Below are 26,722 nucleotides of genomic sequence, written 5' to 3' on the forward strand. Positions count from 1 at the left end.
GAAGTGACACAACACACCAGTTAGCAAACAAGTTGGTATGGACACTAAAGTATAGCGTGCAGGGTGGGAGAGGGTGCAGTAGAGTAGAATACACTGGCCATCACAAGGAAGCCAGAGAAGACAAAGCTCAATCACAAATAGAGCTTGTACTGCATCCTGAGGACTAAAACAAGCCACTAAAAAACTTCCACTTGAAAATGGCATAAGTGTACTTAAATTCTGGAAAAAATCCCTCCTCATTATTGACTTGGGAGGAGGAAGGAAAAAGGGAGATGATACAGGCTGGAAGTAGGAAATGGAGTTAGGAGCAGCCATCTAGGCAAAAAATGACAAAGGCCTAATAAAATCTATCTAAAATAGATACAGAGAAGAGAAACCAAATATCAGAGACCTTAGAAAGGCAAAACCATAAGTTTAGGTAAGTGATTAAACATGAAAAGGAAAAGGAGTTAAGGATGATTTCACTACTGGATAGAAAGGGGACCATTAACTAGACAGAGAACAGAGGAAAAGTGACTTGGAATAAAGGGAAAGAGTGAGAAAGAAATAAGTATGGTTTTAGACGTGCTAAGTTTAAAAAGTCAACAAAGCACACAGGTTAAGATGTCCAAGACTGAAGACATGGATTTGGAAATCATCAGCCTACAGGAGGCAGTTGAAGCTCCCACCTAACTATTCACTTACATGGGTGAATTTTATGGTATGTAAAGTACACCTCAATAAAGATGTTTATTAAAAAGCAGGAGCAGCTATATTGATATCAGACAATAGTTTTCAGAGCAGAGATAAAGAGAGTTTTATAATAACAGGGTCAATACATCAAGAAAATATAACAACACTAAACATTACACATCCAATAAGAAAGTTTTGAAATATATGAAGCAAAACTGATAGAAATAAAAGTAAAAGTAGACAAATCCACAATATAGTAGGTAAATTCAACACCCTTCACCCAATAATTCGTAAAAGAAGTAGAAGGAAATCAGTAAGGACATAAAAGACAGCTCTATCAACCACTTGATCTAACTGACGTTTATAAAACACAATGCCCAACAACAGCAAAGTTTGCAATCTGTTCAAATGCAAACAGAACATTTATCAATATAGAACATTGTCTGTTGTTTAAAACAAGTCTCAAACTTAAAAGGATTCAAACCATACAAAGTACGTTCTTTGCCACAATAGAATTAAAGTGGAAACCAGTAACGTGAAGGCATCTGGATAATCTCCAAATATTTGGAAACTAAGTAAAATACTTCTCAGTAATCATAGCTCAAAAGAGAAATCAGAAGTGAAACTAAATGACTAGATGGTTGCATATAAATGTGCAGATACTAAAAACCACTGAATTGTATACTTTAAGTAGGTGAATTTTATGCTATGTGAATTCTATCTCAATACAGCTATTCTTTCAAAAAGTGAAGTTAGAAAGTGCCTTTAACTGAAAGAAAATGGAAACATATCAAAGTTTGCAGATGAAGCTAAAGGAATCCTTAAAGGAAATTTCATAGCACTAAATGCCTATTTGAAGAAAAGAAGAAAGGTCAAAGGGAAAGTCAGAGAATGAACCAATCTATAATATAAAAGAAAAGAGATCTTATATGAAGGACCTCAGGTTCTAACTTAAGAAAATAGAAAAAGAGAAAGTTCACCGAAGAAAGGAGATAATAAAGATAAAAGTACAAAGAAAACAGAAGATTGAGAAAAACCAATAAAACCAAAAGCTGGTTCTTTGAGATTTAAAAAAATTGATAAATTTCTGAAAATACTGCTAAGGGGGGGGACAAAAGAAGTCACAAATTACAATAACAGGAATGAAAGAAGTAGCATAACTACAATTCTACAAATATTAAAATAACAGTAAGGGACTATTATTAACAATGTTACACCAAAAATTCAATAGTTTATATTCCTTATTAAAAAAAAAAGTACTCGAACTCAAGAAGACCTAGATTATGGGAATAGCCTATATCTATTAAAGAAACAATGTGCAGTTAAAAACCTTTCCACAGACCAAATTCCAGTTCAGATGACTTTATTGGTGAATTCTACCAAGTAGGAAAGGATTAATATCAGTTCTACAGAAACTAGGAAATTGAAGAGGGAATACTTTATAATTTTTCATTTCATGAATATGTCAATACTTTATTTCATGAGGGCAACATTACCTATCTGATACCATAACCAGACTAAATAAATAAAATTAGAGACTATTACTCCTCATGAACACAGAAAACCACTTGTATTATTAAAAAAGTAATATATAATGACCAAATGGGGTTTAACATTCAAAAAAACCAAACAATGTACTTCACCATACTAACAGACTTAAAGAAAACAACTATGTGATCATCTCAGTAGAAACAGAAAAAGCATTTGACAATATCCAGTACCCATTCCTAATAAAAACTCTCAGCAAACTAGGAACGTAAGGGAACTTCCTAACCCAGTAAAGGGCAACCTACCGCTAACATCATCCTTAATAGTGAAAGTCTGAAGGCTTCCCCCCTAAGATAAGGAACAAAGGAAGGATGCCCACTCTCACTACTTCTATTTAAAAATGTATTAGAGGTTCTAGCCAGTGCAATAGGGGGCAAAAAACAGGCATCCACTTCAGAAGGGAAGAAGTAAAATTGTACTTATTCACAGACATGATTATAGAAAATCCTGTGGAATACAGAAAACAAAAAAAAAGCCACTAAAACTAATAAATTAGTTTAGTAAGATTGCTAGATACAGGCTCAATATTCACAGATCAGTTACATTTTTATACACCAGCAAAGAACCAAAGGCAAAATTTCTAAAATATTTACACTAGCATCAAAAAATATTAATTACTTTAGGGATAAATTTGAGAAAAATGTGCAAGACCTGCATACTTAAAACTACAAAATACTGACGAAACAAATTAGAGAAAATCTAAATAAGTGAAAAGATATGCCATGTTCACGAATCAGAAGACTCAATATTAAGATATCAATTCTCCCCAAATTGATCTATACATTCAATACAATCCCAACAAAAATCCCAAAAGGCTTTTTTAGAAAAATTGAAAAGTTGATTTTAAACTTATGTGGAAATGCAAAGGACCTCGAAGAGTCAAACAACTTCGAAAAAGAAACAAAATTGGAGGATTTATACATGATTTCAAGATTATAAAGTTACAGTAATCAAGAGAGTATTATAACATTAGCATAAAATCATACAAATAACAGAATGGAATAGAGAGTATAAAAACAGACTCACATATATATGGTCACATGATTTTCAACAAAGGTGCACAAGCAATTCAAAGGAAAAACTAAATTCTTTTGCACAAATGGTGTTGAAACAACTAAATAGCCACAGGATATAATATTGTGTTCACAAAGGAAAGTGTCTCTTCAGAGACTGTATTCTGAAGTCAAAAACAAAAAAACAAACAAAATAGTAAGTTACACTGAAAAAGAATGGTTCTAATCTGGGATCCACAGATTACTAAGATTCCCTAGGATGGTAACAATGAAGATCCTTGAGATATTTTCAACATTTCAAAAGTCTAATGAAAATCTTATATTTACTTATGCTATATTCTATAGACTACTTGAAAACTATCAATTGTCTATGCTTATATGGTCTGTATGGTCAGAAAAACTTGAAACCTATATGATCTGGAACAAGTTAAATTGCATGCCCTAATCTTCTCAGCAATAAAATTTAAATAATATCTACTACACAGATCTTGCTCAACTTATGATGGGATTACGTCCTGATAAACCCATCATGAGTTGAAAATATTGTTAAGTCGCAAATGCATTTAATACTTAACCTACTCAACATCGTACATTCCCACCAACAGTGCACAAGGGCTCCCTTTTCTCCACATATCTGCCAACACTTGTCATCTCTTGCCTTTTTGGTAATAGATAAACATCTGGCAGGTGTGAGGTGATATCTCATTGTGCTTTTGATTTGCATTTCCCTGACGATTAGTGGTGTTAAGCATCTTTTCTTGTACCTTTTGGCCATTTGTATTTCTTCTCTGGAAAAATGTCTATTCAGCTCCCCTGCCCATTTTTTAATTGCATTGTTTGGTTTTTTGCTATTGGGTTGTATGAGTTCTTCATATATTTTGGATATTAACCACTTATCAGATGCATGATTTGCAAATAGTTTTGCCCATTCTGTAGATTGCCTTTTCATTTTGTTGAATGTTTATTTTGCTGTACATAAGCTTTTTAGTTTGATGTAGTCCAGTTATTAATTTTCACTTTTTTGTTCGTCATTTGGTTTCATTTCCAGAAAATCATTGCCAAGACAAATGAAAAGGAGTTTTCCCCTATTTTCTTCTACTAGTTTTACAGTTTCAGGTCTTTTGTTTAAATCTCTAATCCATGCCAAGTTAATTTTTGTGCGCAGTATAAGATAGGGATCCAATTTCATTCTTCTGCATGTGGTTATCCAGTTTTCTCAACACTTTTCCCCACCCTGAATATTCTTGGCTCCCTTGTCAAGTTTTATTAACCATACATGTCAGGATTTATTTCTGGGCTCTTGATTCTGTTCCATTGGTCTGTGTGTCTATTTTTGGCCAGGATCATACTGTTTTGATTGCTATAGCTTTTTAGTATGGTTTGAAGTCAAGAAGTGTAATGTCTCTAGCTTTATTGTTCTTTCTCAGGATTGCTTTGGCTATTCAGGGTCTTCTGTGGTTCCACACTAATTTTAGAGTTGGTGTTCCTTTTCTGTGAAAAATGCCATTGGAATTTTGATAGGGATTGCATTGACTGAATAGATGGCTTTGGGTAATATGGACGTTTTAACAATATTAATTCTTCCAATCCATGAACAAGGGATATCTTCTCATTCATTTGTGTCTTGTCCAATCTCTTTCATCAAAGTCTTATAGTTTTCAGTGCACAAATCTTTCACCTCCTTAAATTTATTCCTAAGTATTTCATTATTTTTGATGCTACTGTGAATGGGATTACTTTATTTCTTTTTCAAATAGTTTGTTGTTAGTGTATAGAAATACAACTGATTTCTGTATGTTGATTTTATATCCTGCAACTTCACTGAATTCATTGATTAGTTCTAATAGTTTTTTGGTGGAGTCTAGGATTTTCTATACATAAGATCACATTATCTGCAAACAAAGACAATTTTACCTCTTCTTTTCTGATTGGATGCCTCTTATTTCTTTATTTTGCCTTACCGCTTTAGCTAGTACTTCCAGTATTCTGGTGAATAGGAGTGGTGAGAGTGGACACCCTGGTTTTATTCCTGATCTTAAAGGAAAAGCTTTCAACCATTCACTGTTGAGTTTGATGTTAGCTATGGGCTTGTCATATATGGCTTTTATTATGTTGAGGTATGTTCCTTCTATACCCAATTTATTGAGAGTTTTTATCATGAAAGGATGTTTTATTTTGCCAAATGCTTTTTTTGCATTTGCATCTATTGAAATGACCATATAATTTTTATCTTTCATTCTATTTATGTGACATATCATATATATTTATTCCCATATTTTGAGCCATCCTTGCATCTCAGGGATAAATCCCACTTGATCACGGTGTATGATTCTATTAACGTGATGTTGAATTTGGTTTGCTAACACCTTCTAGAGAATTTCTGCACCTATATTCATCAGGGATACTGGCTTGTAATTTTCTTTACTTGTAGTGTCCTGATCTGGCTTTGGTATCAGGGTAATGCTGGTCTCATTAAGTGAGTTTGGGAGTATTCGCTTCAAATTTGATGAGTCTGAGAAGGATTGGCATTAATTCTTCCTTAAATGTTCAGTAGAATTCACTCATGAGACCATCTGGTCCTGGGCTTTTCCCTGTTGGGAAGGTTTTTATTACTGATTCAATTACCTTACACATTATGGGATTATTCAGATTTTCTCTTTCTTCATGATTCAAACTTGGTAGGTAGTATGTTTTCAGAAATGCATCCATTTCTTCTAGGTTATTCAATTTGTTGGTGTGTAATGGTTCATAGTACTCTCTCATGATCCTTTTATTTCTGCAGTATCAGTTGTAATGTCTCCTCTTTCATTTCTGAGTCCTCTCTTTTTTTCTTAGTTAGTCTAGCTAAAGGTATATCGATTTTGTTTATCTTTACAAAAAAATACACCTTAGTTTTGTTGATCTTTTCTATTGCTCTTCTGGTCTCTATTTCACTTATTTCTGTCCTGATCTTTGTTATTCTCTTCCATGTGCTAACTATGAGCTTAGTTTCTTCATTTTCTTGGTTCCTTGAGGTATAAAGTTAGGCTGTTTATTTAAGATATTTTTTTAATGTATGTTTATCACTATAAACTTCCCTCTTAAAACTGTTTTCACAGAATTCCATAGGTTTTGGTATGTTGTGTTTCCATTTTCATTTTTTGATTTCCCTTTGGATTTCTTCTTTGACTCAGTGAATGTTTAAGACTGCGTCATTTAATTTCAACATATTTGTGAATTTCCCAGCTTTCCTATTATTGACTTCTGGTTTCTCTTTTGTCTTTGATTGTTGACAGTTTTATTGTAATGTGTCTTGGAGAAGATCTCCTTAGGTTTAGTTGTTTGGTGACCTATAAGGTTCATGAATTTGGATATCCAAAAATCCTTCCCCACTCATTATTTCTTTAAATAAGTTTTCTGCCCCCTTCTCTCTCTCTTCTTCTGGAACACCAATAATTCTAATAATTCTCAAACCAGTTCTTCTGATCATACCTATGGATCATGTAGGCTTTCTCCACTCTTTCATTCTTTATTTGTTCTCCTCTGACAGTATGATTTCAAAGTTCCTGTCTTCTATATCACAGATTCTTTCCTCTGCTTGGTCCAGTCTGATACTGATGCTCTCTATTGCCTTTTTCCTTTCATTCAGTAAATTCTTCAGCTCCAGAATTTCTCTTCGCTACTTTTTTATGATTTCTATCCCTATACAGACCTCTATGTCTTTGGGTTCAGTTACTGGAAGATAATTCTGATCCTCTGATGGTGTCATGTTTCCTTGGTTTTTCACGTTCTTGGAAGTTTTGTGTTGCTACCTTTGCATTTGAAGTATCAGTCACCTCCTCTAGTCTTTATTAACTGCCTTCTGGGGAGAAATACTTTCTGTCAGCCATGTTACAGATTCTGAGGCTTTCTCAGACCTTCCATGGATACACCTGCTTCATGCTTCTTGTTCCCTCTTGTCACAGAATTCTTAAGCTTGCATGCCTTCTCTCCATCCTGCAATGCACCAGGCAAGTGCTGACAGTCTCTCTTTTGTTTTCCCAAAGGTGGCACTACAGTTCAAGTTTGTGTTCTCTCCCTGGTCCACAGATTCCGGTGTGCCAAACCTCACCCTCACCGCTGCCTCAGGAGCATGCAGAGAGAGCTGGTTGCAGAGTGGGAGGGTGTGTAAGTGAGACACATGGGATGCCAGGGGTGCCTATGGGCCAGGTGGAGGAATCTGCAGGTGAGGCATTCACAGCAACTTGTGAATGGGCTTCCTGATGGAGTCCATGAAGCAGTTAATAGGATCCATGTCCCTTTAATGTTCTCCAAGAGTTCTATTTGCCACTCCCCCAGTCTTTTCTCACTTGTCCCCCACTCCCTGCCCCCACCAGTCATGGAGCTCCCAACTTAATACTCCGGATGGGGTGAGAGAAAAATGAGCCTCTTTGGCAGCATCCTGCACAGCTGGGGAAGCTGGATACTCATCACTTGCTCTTCTTTTTCCCAATGGGAGAAATCACAGGCTGAGATGGGCTCTTTCGGCCCTAAGCTGTGCCACCTTGGGGAAAGGGGGTGATTCAAGTAAAGTCAACTTGTTCCTCTTACCCACTCCAATGATCCAAACTCGTATTTTTTTAGTTCAAATGGTGTGTTGGAACTTCTCCGGAAACCCAGATGTCCACCAAGGCTTTCTCGTCCTTGGGTGGTGGTCTAAGTCAGTGTTCTCCAGACATTCCAAACCACACCCAAGAAAGGATGGAGTCAGTTCACAGGTCAGTGCAGGGTCCACAGTTGGGACAGAGATCTGTCTGCCTATTATCCAACACATGGGTGGGTGAGACTCCTGGATCCCTTGGTGTATGGTACTGGATCCCAGAGTACCTACAAAGGCACTTTTGTTCATGGATGGATGCTGAAATTTTGTTGGTGGTGGAAGGGACAAAAATGAAGGACGTCTTATCCAGGCATGATGCTGACATCACTCTTCTGATAGCCCTTTATTTATAAATCTTATCTTCATATTTACCATTTTTCTGTGAGTTCCTTAAGCTCTTTGAGTTTAGGGTATTATCTTACTCTATGTTATATCCCCACTGTTTGAAACACAGTACTCAATAAATATTTGATGAATAAATGAATGGATGAATGATCACATGGACTGTCACCTTAATTCTCATCATGTATCTCAGACCCTATATTATTCCAAGTTGGTCATCTATGTTGGCCACACTATTTCATCCCCCTACAATTAATATAGTGCTATATAAGTTTCCATTTCCTTCATGTGACCATTTTGATTGTTGTTTCTCTCATGTATCTTGTTTTTAACCAAGCCAATTTTTACAGTTTATATTGAAGGCAAAAAAACACATTTTGTCAATTCACTTCTCTTCCCTCAGGTTTCCATGTAGCCTGAGACTAGAATCTAACCATAGATAATGCAAACACACAGATAATTAAACCACATATGTAAAAACTCATTACAAAACAGATCTTATAAGACCTTCAAATTGTTTTGTTGTAGCTTAAAAGTACATTTAAAAAAATAGTAAAATCACTACCCCAGTATACAGGTTCTAAATAAAACAAAGCCTGGGGTTCCTGCAATTGAATCACAATCTGAAAATGGGTATAAAACTCAAAGAAAAAAGAAGAAACTTGCATGCACACAGTAACTCCCTCCCTCTTCTTTCTCTCAGCTCCAATATTTTATAAGACTTCCACTGTTTTTCTGTCTTAGAGGGTGATTTGGTATTTAAGTAGTCCTTTTGACAGACTGAAAAAGCATTAAGGATAAAAGTTGAATCATTTTCTGATTATTATAAAGACCCTTTCCCAAAAAAATTACATATCATCAAAAAGTTACCATTAAATGGAGAGAGGCCAGAGACAACACTAATATACTAGATTGTTGATTATAAGAAATCATCAGTTCAAAACAAAATGTCACTATAAGTCATCTGTCAAGACATAAAACACTCTTCTTAAAATGCTTTTGTTAAGTTATTCATTATTTTCATGTGGAGTAAAACATTATCAATTCAGGCTTTAGCGCAGCCCCTGGCCCAGAGCTGCTATTTTCACTGTAAGCAACTTTACCAAGTACCCCGTTGCCTACACCTGAGGCAGTACGACCCAATAACAAATGCTGTAGCCACCTCTTCTTGTTCTACGTAACTCCTCTAAGCTCTGCCTTCCCATTTTCTGGTTTGAATCCTCCTTCTCTTCATGTTTCTCTAATTTCGGTCTTATTGGCTCACACCTTCCTTCCCCTTCTAGTACCTTCAAACTGACAACTTGTTTTTGTGGTCTGCCTAGGTTTATTTGGTTTATCCCTAATAAGACACTATCTCTTAGACCGAATGTTTGTGTCCCTAAAAATTCATATGTTGAAACTCTAACCACCACCATCTTACTATCTCCATTCCTTCCTTCCTTTCTGTTTCTCTCCCTCTCTCTCCTCCCTCACTCCCCCAGCCCGAAGTGCACAGGAAAGGCCATGAGAAAATGCAGCAAGAAGGTGGACACCTGCAAGCCAGGAAGAGAGCCTCCACCAGAAGCCAAACCCTGCTGGACCTTGATCTTGGACTTTCCAGCCTCCAAAACCATAAAAAATAAATTTCTGTTACTTAAGCCATCCAGTCTATGGTATTTTGTTATGTCAGCCTGAGCAGACTAAGACAATCCCCAATCTTAATTTCCAAGCCCTACAGTCCACAAACTAACAATGGCATAAAACTTTTTAATTTTAATGAAGTCAAACTTGTCTGTTTTATTTTGTTGCCTGTGCTTTTGGGGTCATATCCAAGAAATTATTACCAAATCAAAAGTCAGGAAGCTTCTCCCCTAAGTTTTCATCTACGAGTTTTATAGTTTTAGCTCTTACATTACATTTTTGATCCATTTTGGGTTAATTTTTGTATATGTTGTTGAAGCCAGATTTTAAATTTTGGGGGGTCTTGAAAAGGAATCAAGTCCCTTGAACTAAGGAAAGAGACCAAGAAGCAAAGCAAGGAAGTCAGAAATAATGCTCAAGCTAGAGAGTGCAGACAGTGAAGCAAAGGAGGCCAATAATCATTTGTAGCCCTTTCTTAAGACAATCCATATAACCTAGTGGTTCTCAAATGAACTATGGGCACCTGGGGCAAGATAATTCAATTATCTGTTGTGAAAAACCACCAGGGCACTGTGGAGTGGTTAGCATGCCTAGACCCCATCCACTAAATGCTAACAGTGCCACCCTTCTCATCATTGTGACAACCAAAAAGTACCTCCACATTTCCAAGAACATGGAAGGGGAGTAATATCAGCCCCTTTTTTAAACGACTGCACAGAAAGTGTTGAAAAGGTAGAGTCTAGAAAGACTATTTATATCTACATTTCTTTTTTTCTTTATTGAGTTATTGATAGGTTACAATCTTGTGAAATTTCAATTGTACATTAATGTTTGTCAGTAATGTTGTAGGTGCACCACTTCACCCTTTGTGCCCACCACCCACCCCACCTTTCCCCTGGTATCCACTAAACTGTTCTTAGTCCATAATTTTAAATTCCTCATATGAGTGGAGTCATACACAGATTATCTTTCTCTCGCTGGCTTATTTCACTTAACATAATTCCCTCAAGGTCCATCCATGTTATTGCAAATGGAATGATTTTGTTGTGTTTTGCAGCTGAGTAGTATTCCATTGTATATATGTACCACATCTTCTTTATCCATTCGTCTGTTGCTAGACACTTAGGTTGCTTCCACATCTTGGCTATTGTAAACAGTGCTGCAATAAACATTGGGGTGCATAGGACTTTTGGGATTGCTGACTTCAAGCTCTTTGGATAAATACCCAGTAGTGGGATGGCTGGATCGTATGGTAGTTCTATTTTTAATTTTTTGAGGAATCTCCATACTGTTTTCCATAGTGGCGGCACCAGTTTGCATTCCCACCAGCAGTGTATGAGGGTTCCTTTTGCTCCGCAACCTCTCCAACATTTGTTGCTATTAGTTTTAGATATTTTTGTCATTCTAACGGGTGTAAGGTGATATCTTAGTGTAGTTTTGATTTGCATTTCCCTGATGATCAGCGATGAGGAGCATCTTCTCATGTGCCTATTGGCCATCAGTATATCTTCTTTGCAGAAATGTCTGTTCATGTCTCCAGCCCATTTTTTGATTGGGTTGTTTGATGTTTGGTTGTTGAGTTGTGAGAGTTCTTTATATATTCTGGATATTAAGCCTTTGTCAGATATATGACTTGCAAATATTTTTTCCCAGGTAGTGGGTTGTTTTTTTGTTTCAATCCTGTTTTCATTTGCCTTGAAGAAGCTCTTTAATCTGATGAAGTCCCATTAGTTTATTCTTTCTATTGTTTCCCTTCTCTGAGAAGGCATGGTGTCCGAAAAGATCCTTTTAATACTGATGTCAAAGAGTGTACTGCCTACGTTTTCTTCCAGAAGCCTTATGGTTTCAGGTCTCACCTTTAGGTCTTTGATCCATTTTGAGTTTATTTTGGTGAATGGTGAAAAAGAATGGTCACTTTTCATTCTTTTACATGTGGCTTTCCAGTTTTCCCAGCACCATTTGTTGAAAAGACTTTCTTTCCTCCATTGTATGCCCTCAGCTCCTTTGTCAAAGATAAGCTGTCCATAGATGTGTGGTTTTATTTCTGGGCTTTCAATTCTGTTCCATTGATCTGTGCACCTGTTTTTGTACCAGTACCATGCTGTTTTGATTACTGTAGCTTTGTAGTATGTTTTGAAGTCAGGGATTGTGATGCCTCACGTGTTGTTCTTTTTTCTCAGGATTGCTTTAGAAATTCGGGGTCTTTTGTTGCCCCATATGAATTTTAGGATTCTTTGTTCTAATTCTGTAAAGAATGTCATTGGGATTCTGATTGGGATGGCGTTGAATCTGTAGATTGCTTTAGGTAGAATGGACATCTTAACTATGTTTATTCTTCCAATCCATGTACATGGAATGTCTTTCCATCTCCTTATGTCGTCATCCAATTCTCTCAGAAAGGCCTTGTAATTTTCATTATATAGGTCCTTCACTTCCTTAGTTAAGTTTACCCCAAGGTATTTTATTCTTTTTGTTGCGATTGTGAATGGTATTGTGTTCTTGAGTTCTTTTTCTGTTGGTTCATTACTGGAGTATAGAAATCCTACTGATTTATGCAAATTGATTTTATACTCTGCAACTTTGCTGTAGTTGTTGATTACTTCTAATATTTCCCAATGGATTCTTTGGGGTTTTCTATATATAAGATCATGTTGTCTGCAAACAGCGAGAGCTTCACTTCTTCCCTCCCTAATTTGGATTCCTTTTATTCCTTTTTCTTGCCTGATTGCTCTGGCCAGGACCTCCAGTACTATGTTAAATAAAAGTGGTGATAGAGGGCATCCTTGTCTCGTTCCTGTTTTCATGGGGATGGTGTTCAGTTTTTCCCCATTGAGTATGATGTTGGCTATGGGTTTGTCATATATGGCCTCTATTATATTGAGGTAGTTTCCTTCTATGCCCATTTTGTTCAGAGTTTTTATCATAAATGGCTGTTGGATCTTGTCAGATGCCTTCTCTGCATCTATTGAGATGATCATGTGCTTTTTATTCCTCAGTTTGTTGATGTGGTGTATCACGTTGATTGATTTGCAGATGTTGAACCATCCCTGTGTCCCTGGTATGAATCCCACCTGATCATGATGTATGATTCTTTTGATGAATTGATGAATTCTGGTTGCCAAAATTTTGTTTAGAATTTTTGCATCTATGTTCATCAGTGATATTGGCCTGTAGTTCTCTTTTTTCGTGGTGTCCTTGTCAGGTTTTGGTATCAGTGTGATGTTAGCCTCAGAGAATGTGTTAGGAAGTGTTCCATCTTCCCTAATTTTTTGGAATAGCTTGAAAAGGATAGGTATTAAATCCTCTCTGACAGTTTGGTAGAATTCCCCAGGAAAGCCATCTGGTCCTGGGGTTTTATTCTTTGGGATGTTTTTGATTGCTGTTTCAATCTCTTTCCTTGTTATTGGTCTGTTCAAATTGTCTGCCTCTTCTTGAGTGAGCTTTGGGAGATTGTAGGAGTCCAAGAATTTATCCATTTCCTCTAGGTTATCCATTCTGTTGGCATATAGTTTTTTGTAGTGTTCTCTTATAATCTGTTGTATTTCTGCAGAATCTGTTATTTCTCCTCGCTCATTTCTGATTTTGTTTATTTCAGCTTTCTCCCTTTTTTTCTTTGTAAGCCTGGCTAGGGGGTTGTCAATTTTATTTATCTTCTCAAAAAACCAGCTCTTTGTCTCATTGATCCTTTCTACTGCCTTTCTCATTTCAATAGTATTTATTTCTGCTCTGATTTTTATTATTTCTCTCCTTCTGCTGACTTTGGGTTCATTTGTTCTTTTTTCTCTAGTTCAGTTAGGTGTGCTTTAAGGTTGCTTATTTGGGATTTTTCTTGTTTGTTAAGATGTGCCTGTATTGCGATGAATTTTCCTCTTAATACAGCTTTTGCTGTATCCCATATGAGTTGGTAGGGCATCCTATCATTTTCATTTGTTTCCAAGTATTTTTTTATTTCTTCAATGACCCATTGCTTGTTCAGTAGTGTGTTGTTTAGTCTCCACATCTTTGTGCCTTTCTCAGCTTTTTTCTTGTAATTAATTTCTAGCCTTATAGCATTATGATCGGAGAAGATGCTTGTTATTATTTCAATTTTTTTAAATTTGTAGAGGCTTGCCTTGTTTCCCAACATATGGTCTATCCTTGAGAATGTTCCATATGCACTTGAGAAGAATGTGTATTCAGCTCTTTCAGGGTGGAGTGATCTATATATGTCTATTAAGTCCAATTGTTTTAGTTTTTCATTTAGCTCCACTATTTCCTTGTTGATTTTCTTTCTGGATGATCTGTCCATTGATGTGAGTGGGGTGTTGGGGGCCCTACTATTATTATGTTGTTTTTAACATCTTCCTTTAGGTCTGTTAATAGTTGCTTTATGAATCTTGGTGCTCCTGTGTTGGGTGCATAGATATTTATAAGCGTTATTTCTTCTTGATGAAGTGTCCCTTTGATCATTATATATTGTCCCTCTGTGTCTCTCTTTACCTGTCTTATTTTGAAATCCACTTGGTCTGATATGAGACTTGCCACACCTGCCTTTTTTTCCTTGCTATTTGCTTGAAGTATTGTCCTCCACCCCTTCACCCTGAGCCTGTGTTTGTCCTTGGGGCTGAGGTGTGTTTCTTGGAGGCAACAAATTGTTGGATGTTGTTCTTTAATCCATTTTGCCACTCTGTGTCTTTTTATTGGAGAGTTCAATCCCTTCACATTGAGAGTGATTATTGATGCATGTGGACTTAATGCTGTTAATCTGTCGCTCATTATCTTGTTTTCCTGTGTTTTTTTTCCTGTGTGCTTTAGCCTACCCATTTAATACTGCAATTTCTTATGCTGGGTTTCTTAGATTTTTCCTTATTTATGATTTGTGACTCTGTTCTGTACTTTTAGTGTCTACTTTGAAGTTTGTATTTAGAATCTTGTGTATAATATAGTCTATTCTCTGGTGGTCTCTTACCTACTTGGCCAATACTGATTTAGACCCTTTGCTCTTCCCCTCCTAAATAATTATTTTCACATTTTATTCCAACTCGTCTTTTTCATTTGTAGTTAGAGTGCTAAGATCGCCCTGGTTTTGGTAGTTTCCTTACCTTTACCCTAATGCTATAATTGAATATTTGCTATCCTCTTCTGGTTCTATCCATCGGTCTCCCTAGTCTGTGGATTGTGTCCCCTTTCTCCCTTTTTTCTTTTTTCAAGTATGAGAGCCTTCTTGAGGATTTCTTGGAATGGAGGGCTTTTAGTAACAAATTCCCTTAACTTTTGTTTGTCTGGAAAAGATTTAATTTCTCCCTCATATCTGAAGGAAATTCTTGCTGGATAGAGTATTCTTGGCTAAGGTTTTTATCCTTTAAAGCTTTGAATATATCACTCCATTCTCTCCTAGCTTGTAGGGTTTCTGTAGAGAAATCCGCTGACAGTCTGATAGGGGCTCCTTTATAGGTTATTCTCTTTTTTTCCCTTACTTCCCTGAGTATTCTCTCCTTATCATTCCTATTTGCCAACTTTACTACTATGTGCCTTGGGATAGCTCTTTTTACATTGACAAATCTAGGAGATCTAAAACCCTCCTCTAAACACATTTCTCCGTTGATCCCTAGATTTGGGAAGTTCTCTTCTACAATTTCGTTAAGCACACTTTCTGCTCCATTTTCCTTTTCCATATTCTCGGGAATTCCTATGATCCTTATGTTCTTACTCCTCATTGAATTCATTGTCTCTTGGAGATTTTCCTCATTTTTTTTAATTCTTAGTTCTGTTTCTTGCTCTGTCTGGCGCCATTCAGCCTGTCTGTCCTCGATTATGCTAATTTTCTCCTCTATGTTGTCTACATGGGCATTCAGGGAATCCGCATTCTGTTTTATCTGGTCCATTGTGTTTTTCATCTCAAGTAATTCTGTTTGATTCTTCTTTATGATTTCAATCTCTTTTGTGAAGTAACTCCAGAACTCAACTTGTTTCTCTTTCTCTCTACCTCATTGAGTTTTTTAATTACAGCTACTCTGAATTCATTATCACTTACTTTACCTAATTCCAAGTCCTCAGGACTTAATTCTGTGTTTTTATTGTTTTCCTTCTGGTCTGGGGCTTTTATAAATTGCTGGATGGTAGATGAGCGGTTTTTTCTCATGGTGGTAGAATTCAGTTGCAGTTACAGCCTGTCGCCACTAGATGGGGGTCAAGAGCAGTGTGTTAGCTCTCCGCCTTGGGGCAAGATGGCTGCGCCCACTGGCTTCGCTGGCGGGGAGGGGCTGTTACTCACATGTGCAGGTCTGGGTTCAGATCAGTTCTGTTCTCTGGTCTCCCAAGGCCCTTGGTTTATGGGGTCCCCGCGGATGGAAGCTTTCCCCCGTCAGCGGGTCTCCAGTGAATCAGCGGCAGGAATCCTGGATGATCCCCCAGTCACGCTATCCCTCCCCTACTCCCTCCCGACCCACGCTGCAGCGATCGCAGACTCTAGGGGAGGGAGCGATGTTCTCTCCTACCATTCCAGCACCTCCGCAGGTGTAAAGCAAGGTTTATGATCTCCGCCTTCCTGGAATTGTAGGTCTCTAATGAGCTGGCATTATTTTTGTTCTCTGAAATTCAGTTCTTCCAATCTTTTATTGTATTTTGGAGGGGAGAGAATCCCGGGTCAGCTCACCCCACCATTTTGCTCCCTATATCTATATTTCTAAATAGCACAGCACAAGTAAGAACTTATCCCCAACTAAAATACAAGTCACTGTAATAAAACTTCGGGTTCTTTGCAGTTTACTTTATGTTTCTTCAAGATGTTAATATGTAATCTTCTATCTAAATTCAGGAATTCATCAGTATATTGGTAGCAGAATCCCTTCTCTTCTTATAGAAGCCAGAATGTTCAAGAGACTTTATCATCTAACAGCAAAGCAAGGGCCTATCACCTACACTGAGGCAATCAGATGCTCTGGCTAGCTCTACAGATCTGGAGTAAGTGACATAAAGAAACAAGGACTCAGTTTGAGAAATCACTCAGAAAGCAGAGGAATTCAGCGTCCAGAAGTAACAAAGCTATAACCAGCACTCAGTGACTAGCAGCACCGGTAGTGGTACGCTAACTGTTCCTTAACCTTTACTACAGTTCTGCAAACCCGGCTTCCTTTAATGCTGGACTATTTTCTAAAACTAGCTGTCCAGACTTTATATAATTCTGAAAGCCAACTAATAAATACCTTTTTTTACATGCATTACTGTTGGTTTCTACTGTTTGTATCCAAGATTCCTCTTCTATAATTCTTTTTAATGCAAATGGAGAAGTATTCTTGGACCATGACCTAAGCACATGCCTTTGACTCACTCCCTCTCAAAGCCTGCTAAGGCAATTCAACCAATGTAGAATAGAAAATTCTGACACACCAACACCACTGAAAAATAGAGAAGTTCCACCTACATGCTTAAAACCTCAAGTTATTCCAAATATGATATGAATGAGAACATAGTGGAATGCAGGAAGGCAGTCAACAAGCCCATAATTATTATTTACTATTATTCACTCATATAGAAGGTACTTTCAAGAATCTGAGAAGAGACTGGGACCTAGAAAGGCACTAACCTATATAGCATGCTTTCCTTCAAGGCTACTTTCCTGCCTGAGTTGAGAACTGCTATAACTTTCAGCACAAGCTGAGAGGGCCTGTCTCAGTCACTCCTGGGAAGAGGTCCTCCTGATCATCTACCCAGTTCAAAACTATCACCTTAGGGACACTGCCAGCTCTCCAGAGAAAAGGCCCATCCCAACAGGCATCCAATTTGCCTGAGGTGAGCTGCTGACTATTGAGCTCCAACTCTGCAAAGAAAAGGCCTCTCATAGACTGCTCCACTGACTGCTCATCTAGACCTAATTAAACTCCATATACTAAAAACAAGGAAGCCAGATAGCACCAGTGAGTAAACCAAAACCCTCAATCCTAAATCCACTCTTCCATACTCTGCTTCATGATGCTAGGGGCTTTGACTCTGCTAATTACCTCTCTTGTCAGTTGGTTTCCTATAGGGTTCAACCAACTGGAAGTACTAAAGGGAGACTGGAAAGCAAAGGATAGGATCTTGATAACGTAATTCTAAAATATATACAAAAGTCAATTCATCAAGAAGATATAACAATTATATACACAGCAAACAAAAGAACCCAAAAAAATATGAAGCAAGCACTGATAAGACTGAAGGGAGAAATAGACAATTTTACAATAACGGTTGAAGAGTTCAATGCCCTACTTTTAATAATGGTTAGAACATCTAGACAGAAGATCTACATGGAAAGAGAAGAATTGAACAACACTACAAACCCACTAGACCTAACAAACGTATACAGAATACTCTACCCAACAACAGCAGAATCCAACTTCTCAAGTGCACATAGAACACTCTCCAAGAAAGATCACGTTAGACTACAAAATAATTCTCAATAAACGTAAAGAGATTAAATCATACAAAGTATCTTCACTGACCACAATGGAATGAAATTAGAAATCAGTAACAAAAGGAAAATGAAAATTCAAAACTACATGGAAATTAAACAACATACTCTTTAAACAACCAATGGGTCAAAGAAGAAATCACATGGCAAATTAGAAAATACAAGATGAAGGAAAACAATATACCAAAAGTTATGGGATACAACTAAAGCAATGCTCAGAGGGAAATTCACAGTAGTAAACAGCTACATTTAAAAAGAAAATCTCAAATTAATAATCTAACTTTACAATTTAAGGAACTAGAAAAAGAAGATCAAACTAAACCCAAAGCTAGCAGAAGAAAGAAACAATGACTATTAGAGTAGAGATAAGCAAAATAAAGAATAGAAAAACAATAGAGACAATCAATAAAACCAAACGTTGGTTCTTTGAAAAGATCAACAAATTTGACAAACCTTTATCTAAATGAAAAAGAAAAAGAACAGAGATGATACAAATAATCAAAATCAGAAATAAAAATGGGGACATTACTATTAATCTTACAGAAACAAAAAAGATTAAAGAGAATACTGTGACAATTGTACACCAACAAATTAGATAACCTAGATGAAGTGGACACATTTCTAGAAACAGACAAACTACGAAAACTGATTCAAGAAGAAATAGAAAATCTGAATAGATCTCTAACAGGGAAAGAGCTTGAATCAGGAATCAAAAACCTTCCAACAAAGAAAAGCCCAGGACAAGATGGTTTCACAGGTGACTGCTACCACATTTAAAGAAGAATTAACACCAATCCTTCTCAAACTCTTCCCAAAAAACAGAAGAGGAGGGAACCCTTCCTAACTCACTCTGTGAAGCTAGTTCTGATATCAAAGCCAGACAAAGAGAGGACAAGAAAACTACAGACCAATATCCTTTATAAATATATAAGCAAAAGTCCTCGACAAAATAATAGCAAGCTGATTCCAAGAGCATATTAAAAGGATTATATACCACGAGCCAAGAGGACTTTATTCCAGAAATGCAAAAGTGATTCAACACAAAAAAATCAATCAATGTAAACCACCACATTAATAGAACTAAGGGAATAAAATACATGATCACCTCGACTGATGCAGAAAAACTATCTGACAAAGTCTAACACCCTTTCATAATAACATATTCTGCAAACTAGGAATACAAAGAAACTTCCTTAACATGATAAAGGGCGTTCATGAAAAATCCACAGCTAACATCATACTCAATGGTGAAAGATCGGAAGCTTTGCCCCTAAGATCAGGAATAAGACAAAGATGCTTGCTTTCACCACTACTACTCAACAATGTATTCTAAGTTCTAGCCAGAGCAATTAGTCAAGAAAAAGAAATAAAAGGCATCCAAATTGAAAAGGAAGAAGTAAAACTATCTCTATTCACAGATGGCATGATCCTATATATAAAGAAAGTTCCAAAGAATCCACAAAATGAATACTAGAGCTAAAAAATGAATTCAGTAAAGTTGAGGGCATAAGACCACACTCAAAAATCAGTTGTGTTTCTATGCATCAGAAACGAAAAATCCAAACAATAAAATTGAGAAAACAATTCTCTTCACAATAACATACAAAAGAACTAAGTATCTAGGAATAAATTTAACCAAGCAGGTGAAACACTTGTAAACTGAAAACTACAAACATTGCTGAAAGAAATTAGAGAAGACCTAAACAACAGAAAGATGTCAGGGGCTCATGGATCAGAAGACTTAATACTGTTAAGATGACAATACTACCCAAAGTGATCTACAAATTCAGCACAATCCCTACCAAAATTCCAACAGCTGCATCTGCAGAAACTGAAAAGCTGATCCTCAAATTCATAAGCAATTGCGAGTGGCCCCAAATAGTCAAAACAATACTGAAAAGGAATACCAGTTTTGGCGCACTCACACTTCCCAGCGTCAAAACTTGCTACACAGCTACAATAATCAAAGCAACGCAGGGGTTGGCCTGGTGACACAGCGGTTAAGTTCACATACACCACTTCTTCAGCCTGGGGTTCGCCAGATAGGACCCAAGGCATGGACCTACAGACTGCTTACCAAGCCATGCTGTGGTAGGTGTCCCACATATAAAATAGAGGAAGATGGGCACAGATGTTAGCTCAGGGCCAATTTTCCTCAGCAAAAAGAGAAAGATTGGCAGCAGATGTTAGCTCAGGGCTACTCTTCCTCAAAAAGGAAAAAAGAAGAAAAAGTATGGTAGCAGCATAGGATAAAAATATATAGATAAATGAAATAGAACTGAGAGTCTACAAATAAACTCATACTTAGATAGCCAACTGATTTTCAACAAGAGTGCCAACCCTATTCAACAGGGAAAAATAGTCTCTTCAACAAATGGTGCTGGGTCAACCAGATAGCCACATACAAAATAATGAAGTTAGACCCCTATCTCACACCATACACAAAAACTCAGGATGGATCCACAACCTAAAAATCTAAGTTAAGGAGGCCAGCCCCATGGCTAAGTGATTAAGTTCATGCATTCCGCTTCAGTGGCCCAGGGTTTGCCAGTTCGGATCCTGGGCATGGACCCAGCACCACTCATCAAGCCATGCTGAGGTGGTGTCCCATACAGAAGAACTAGAAGGACCTACAACTAGGATACACAACTATGTACTGGCAGAGTTTGGGGGGAAAAAAAGAGAGGAAGATTGGCAACAGATGATAGCTCAGGGCCAATCTTTAATAAATAAATAAATAAATATGTAAGTTAAAATCACAACAGTCTTTAGAAAAGAAAAATAAATCTTCACGACCTTAGTTTGGCAAAGTATTCTTCAATATGACACCAAAAGCATAAACGACAAAAGAAAATAAGTTGGGCTTCGACAAAATTAAAAACACTTTGCATCAAAGGACATTATCAAGAAAATGAAAGAGAACCTAGAGAAAGAGAGAAAATATTGCAAACCAAACATCTGATAAGGGTCTAGTATCCAGAAAATATAAGGAACTCCTAAAACTCAACAACAAAGAGACAAACCACCCAATTTTAAAAATGGACAAAGAACTTGGCCGGACATTTCTCCAAAAAAGATATACAAATGGCCAAGAAGGACATGAAAAGATGTTCAACATCCCTAGTAGTTAGGGAAATGCAAATCAAAGCCACAGAGATACCACTTCACACACACTTCCTAGTGTGGATATAACTTTTTTAAGTGTTGACAAGGATGTGGAGAAATTGGAACCCTCAGACATTGCTGATGGAAATGTGAAATCATTCAGCTGCACTGCAAAACAGCTTGGCAGTTCCTCAAAAAGTTAAACATAGAATTATCATATGACCCAAAACTTCTACTTCTAGGTATACACTCAAGAGAACTGGAAACAGGTACTCAAACAAATACATGCACACACATGTTCACAGCTGCACTATTCACAATAGCTAAAAGGTGGAAACAATCCAAAGGTCCATCACCAGATGAATGCAGAAACAAATTGTATATATACATACAATGGAATATTATTCAGTCATAAAAAGGAATGAAGTATTGATACATGCTACAAGGTAGATGAGTTTCAAAAACATTACCCTAAGTGAACCAAGTCAGACACAAAATGTCTTATATAGGATGATTCCACTTATGTGAAATATTTACCACATAAGTAAAATATTTACCAGAATAGGTAAATCCTTAGAGACAACAGACTGCTGGTTTTGCCAGGGGCTGGCAGGGATGAGGGAGTGGGGAGTGACTGCTTAATGGGTATGGAGTATCTTTTTGGGATATGAAAATGTTTTAGAACTAAATAGAAGTGGTGGTTTGACAATGCTGTGAACACATTAAACGCCACTAAATTGTTTACCTTAAGATGGTTAATTTTGTTATGCAAAGTTTACCTCAAAAAAATAAATACTTATGAAAGAACTTAGAATCAAGAAGAGCAAATACAACTTTAAAGAACAAAGTAGAAGAACCCACTCTACCTGTCTCAGTCAGTTTGTGCCGCTATAACAAAGTACCATAGACTGAATGGCTTATAAACAACAAAAACTTATTTCTCACAGTTCTGCAGGCTAGAGGTCTGAGATCAGGGTGCCAGCATGGCTGAGTTCTGGTGAGAGCCCTTTTCCAGGTTACAGACTTCTGACTTCCCACATGGTAGAAAGACCAGAGAGAGAGAAGGCAAGCTCGCTCGTGTCTTTTTATAAGGACACCACTAATCCCATTCATGAAGGTTTCACCTTCATGACATAATTGCCTCCCAAAGGCCCCACCTCCTAATACCGTCACACTGGGAACAAGGATTTCAACATATAAATTTTGGGAAGACACAAACATTCAGTCCATAGCATTGCCTAATATCAAGGCTTATCTAAAGCAACATTTATTATCACACTTATTATCAAAACAGCATGCTATGCTAATACAACAGAAATAAACAAAAGGACGTAGAAAACCCAGAAACAAACCTAAGAAAATATGAAAAATTGTTATATGGCAGAAACGGCATTACAAATCCATAGAAAAGGACAGACTATTCAATAAGGAGCACAGGGACAACTGGACACCCACATAAAAAAACATAAATTCGATCTCTACCTCATCATACACAAAAATCAAAATCAAGTAGATTAAATCCCTAGATGTGAAAAATAAAACTTTAAAACAACCATAATTAAAAATATAAGAGACTATAACTTCAGGGTAGAAAGGCATTCCCTAAGCAAAATCCAAACAGCAATATCATAAGGGAAAATACTGACAATTTCAATTACATTAAAATTTGAAATTTCTGTAAAACTAAAAACACCATAAACAAAGTATAAAAATAAGGCATCCATTGCAAGAAGATATGTGTAATGCATGTAACAAAGAATTCATCCAGAATGCATAAATAAGAAAAAAGAGAATACCTCAAAAGAAAAATTGGCAAAAATTATGAATGAGCAACTTGAAGACTAGGAAACCTAAACAACCAATAAATACATTATTAAAAAAATCCACTTCACTAGTAATCAGGGAAATAAAAACTAAAATTAGCATTGGATTGGTAAAGATTTTTAAAATCTAACAATATCATGGTTTGTAACATGCAGGTGGGTATATAAATTGGTACAACTAATGTACAGACTAACTTAGCAACAAAATTTAGAGTCAATGATGCACATATTTTACAACTCAATAATTCTATTACTAAGTTTTACCCTGAAGAAAAAAAACACATATGCCCAAGAACACATGTATGAGAATTTTTTGCAGTAATAATATGGATTTAACCTAAAAATACAGCAACAGGGTAATATATAAATAATTTGAGGTTTAATTATACAATGGAATATCTAAGTGGATAAAGTAATTGAACCAGAGCCCAATATATCAACATACATAAATCATTAAAAAAACTTGCATAATGATATATTTAACGTATATATACATTACAAATATAATAATGTATATACACTTTACATATATACTCTATATGTAAAGTATATATAATATACATAATATATAATTATATATATTTATTTTTCTATATAATTTATATCAATATATATGCTGTAGTATAAAACCATGAACTGAAAAAGACAATGTCAAACTCAGGCTAGAGATTTACCTCAACAAGGGTAATCTTCAACTAAAATAGGAAAATGTTAAGATTTGAAATAGTGGGCACAGTGATGTTATCTGTTGAAACTTTTATGTATGCGTATAACTTTTTATAAAACAAGAATGATACAAATGACTTAGACCAGATATCAAAACATACTATTATAAAACTATGAATTTAAAATATTGTGGTACTTTCAGGAGTAACTGGAAAGATCCATATGGTTTTTTTTTAAAAAAAAAAAAGAACTCTATATATTGAGATATATTATCATTTATTTAACTAATCCCCTATTGACAGACACTTGAATCATTTACAGTACGTCATGTTATAGCTTCAGGGGACCTTCTTGAACATTTGTTTGTGCGCTGATGTGAAGACTTCCCAAGGACAAGTCCTTAGAAGAATTGCTGAATCAAAAAATATGTACTTTAAATTAGTTGGTATTACTAAATTGTTCTTCACAAAAATTCTATTAATTTACACTTACACCAACAGTGTAAGCACAAGAGGAGCCCAACTGCTCAATGTTCACTGCACCCTAGGTATTACCAATCTTTTTAAGTAAAGGAAAAAAATCTAGGTCATGAAAAGGTAAATGTTTATTAATGGCATCATATATTAATGGAAAGATAATTCACCTTTATTATTATATACAAAACAGATACACACCAAACAGAGATAAACTTTGCATCAGATGTCACCTTTCTTTCAAGTAATTGAAGAGTTTATGTATGTACATATAACTTTATAAATAAATGTACAAATATAACCATAGATAGCTACATATAAATGGTTTTAGATACATAAATACATACCATTGTGCCAGATCTCAATTTAGCACAATGATTGGCATATTTTTTCAGATGCCAGGGTCTGGTTCCCGATTGAAAAAAGCTTCAGAACACTGTACCCTATTTCCAGATAACCCAGTCCATATGCCAGAAATGCAGAAATTAATGGTATAAATGCATATTCAAAAAAAACAAAGAGGAAGAGAGATAAGGCAATAATTTATCTGAAGTCTCAAAAAATGTCAATGACCTAAATGCACGCACCAGAGCCTCAACGGGGCAAAAAGGTTTCTCTAAGACTCCTAGAATCTGACTCCAAAGATAATGATATACACTTTAAAAATGATGTTAAGATTTGAACCTAAGATTTAAATTTTTCAGTAGTGTCTGAGTCAAAATTAATCTTCTATAACATATCCCCAATATTTAGTATAATGCTTGACACACAATAAATACTCAAAGACACTTGTTGAATAAATGAACATGACCAATATTTTTTAATGGTTAACATCAATATCACTAAGGAGAGGCCAAGCAATCTTCCTAAGTAATAGAGGTTGATTTTATAAATACATAAACATCAAAAATGTAAAAGGAAAAACAGTGCACACATCGCCCTTTGTAGTCTTCAGATTATTTCATACCATTTTTTTTAAACTACCTATATAACTTGTCCCTAAAGTTCTTATTAAGATACAAAGAACAAAAGAGAATAGACATTTTCAATGGCATCTCTCAATATTAAGGTAATGAAACTATAGCCTTACATCAAAGAAAATTTTGCATCAGGAGTAATAAGTGCCTTCACAGAATCCAAGGCCTGAATTATTCAAGGACTCTTGTTTTCCACAGACTCTATCCTCAAGTCTTAAGTAATGAATTAAGATATGCAATTGTTAACTGGGCTCAAAAATGACACCTGGAGATATTTTTATAAATATACCTATTGCCTTGAGGTTGGTATACAAAATGTTCAATAAAGTCCACTTTAAAGCTTATGAGAAACAAAAATATATAAAACAGCATTTCATTCATTTACACTTTTTAAACTGGTACAAGTTTCATTACAGTCACGCGTCACATAATGATAGATATGTTCTGAGAAATACATTGTTATGCAATTTCATTGTTGTGAGAACATCACAGCATGTACTTACACAAACCTAGATGGTGTAACTCACTACACTCCCAGGCAGGCTACACAGTACTAATCTTATGGGACCACCATCCTATATGTGGTCAGACATTGACCACAACATCACTATGCAGTGCATGACTAAATAAATAATCATATGATAATATAAATAAATTACATTTATAAAATGATTTTTTAAATCTTAATTTTTATATATAAAAATGACACTGCTAATTCCTATTTAGAATACGTTTTATTTTCACAGCATTTGTGATCTTTTTTTGGCAGCGAAAGATTTGCCCTGAGCTAACATCTGTTGCCAATCTTTCCCTCTGTTTTCCCCCTCCCCAAAGCCCCAGTACATGATGCAAATCTTAGTTGTAAGTCATTCTAGCTCTTCTATGTGAGCCACCGCCACAGCATGGCAACTGACAGGTGGGTGGCGTGGTTCTGCGACCGGGAAGTAAACCCAGGCCGCCGCAGCAGTGAGCACCAGATTTTAACCACCGGGCCATCAGGGCTGGCTCTGTGATGTCTTGAACTACATTACTACACATTCTTCAGTTCCTTACTTCATAAAATTACTAGCATTTCATATGCATGAGCTCGAAGGAAATCTTTAAAGATCCAATCAATTCTCTCATTTCATAAATAAGGCACAGAGAAGTGAAACAGCTTATCTAAACACACTCCAAAAATTAAGGACAATGCTGAAACCAGAAACTCTCTCTCTTAACACTGAGCCCAATGTTCTTTTCTTTATTATTCTTTATAATAAATCTTAAAACCCAGTCTGAAAATAAATCTCCAGTACATTCCTCATTATAGCCATGTGCTAAAAGGAAGAAGTTCCACCAAAAATTCAACGGCAATCAAAATAAACTTTTCTGACAGAATTTGCATAATTATGGAAAATGAAAGCAGCAAAATCATTTTCCTAGTTAATGAATACACGG

General features: G+C 36.2%; 1 protein-coding gene across 10 annotated transcripts in view; it reads right to left on the minus strand.

Moving 5' to 3' along the window:
- MAN1A2 (mannosidase alpha class 1A member 2) overlaps positions 1-26,722 on the minus strand; it is a 209,398-nt gene that overhangs the window by 172,969 nt on the left and 9,707 nt on the right. The window lies entirely within an intron of this gene.

Source organism: Equus przewalskii, unplaced genomic scaffold (genome assembly GCF_037783145.1).
Source record: "Equus przewalskii isolate Varuska unplaced genomic scaffold, EquPr2 ChrUn-13, whole genome shotgun sequence".
Classification (NCBI taxonomy): Eukaryota; Metazoa; Chordata; class Mammalia; order Perissodactyla; family Equidae; genus Equus; species Equus przewalskii.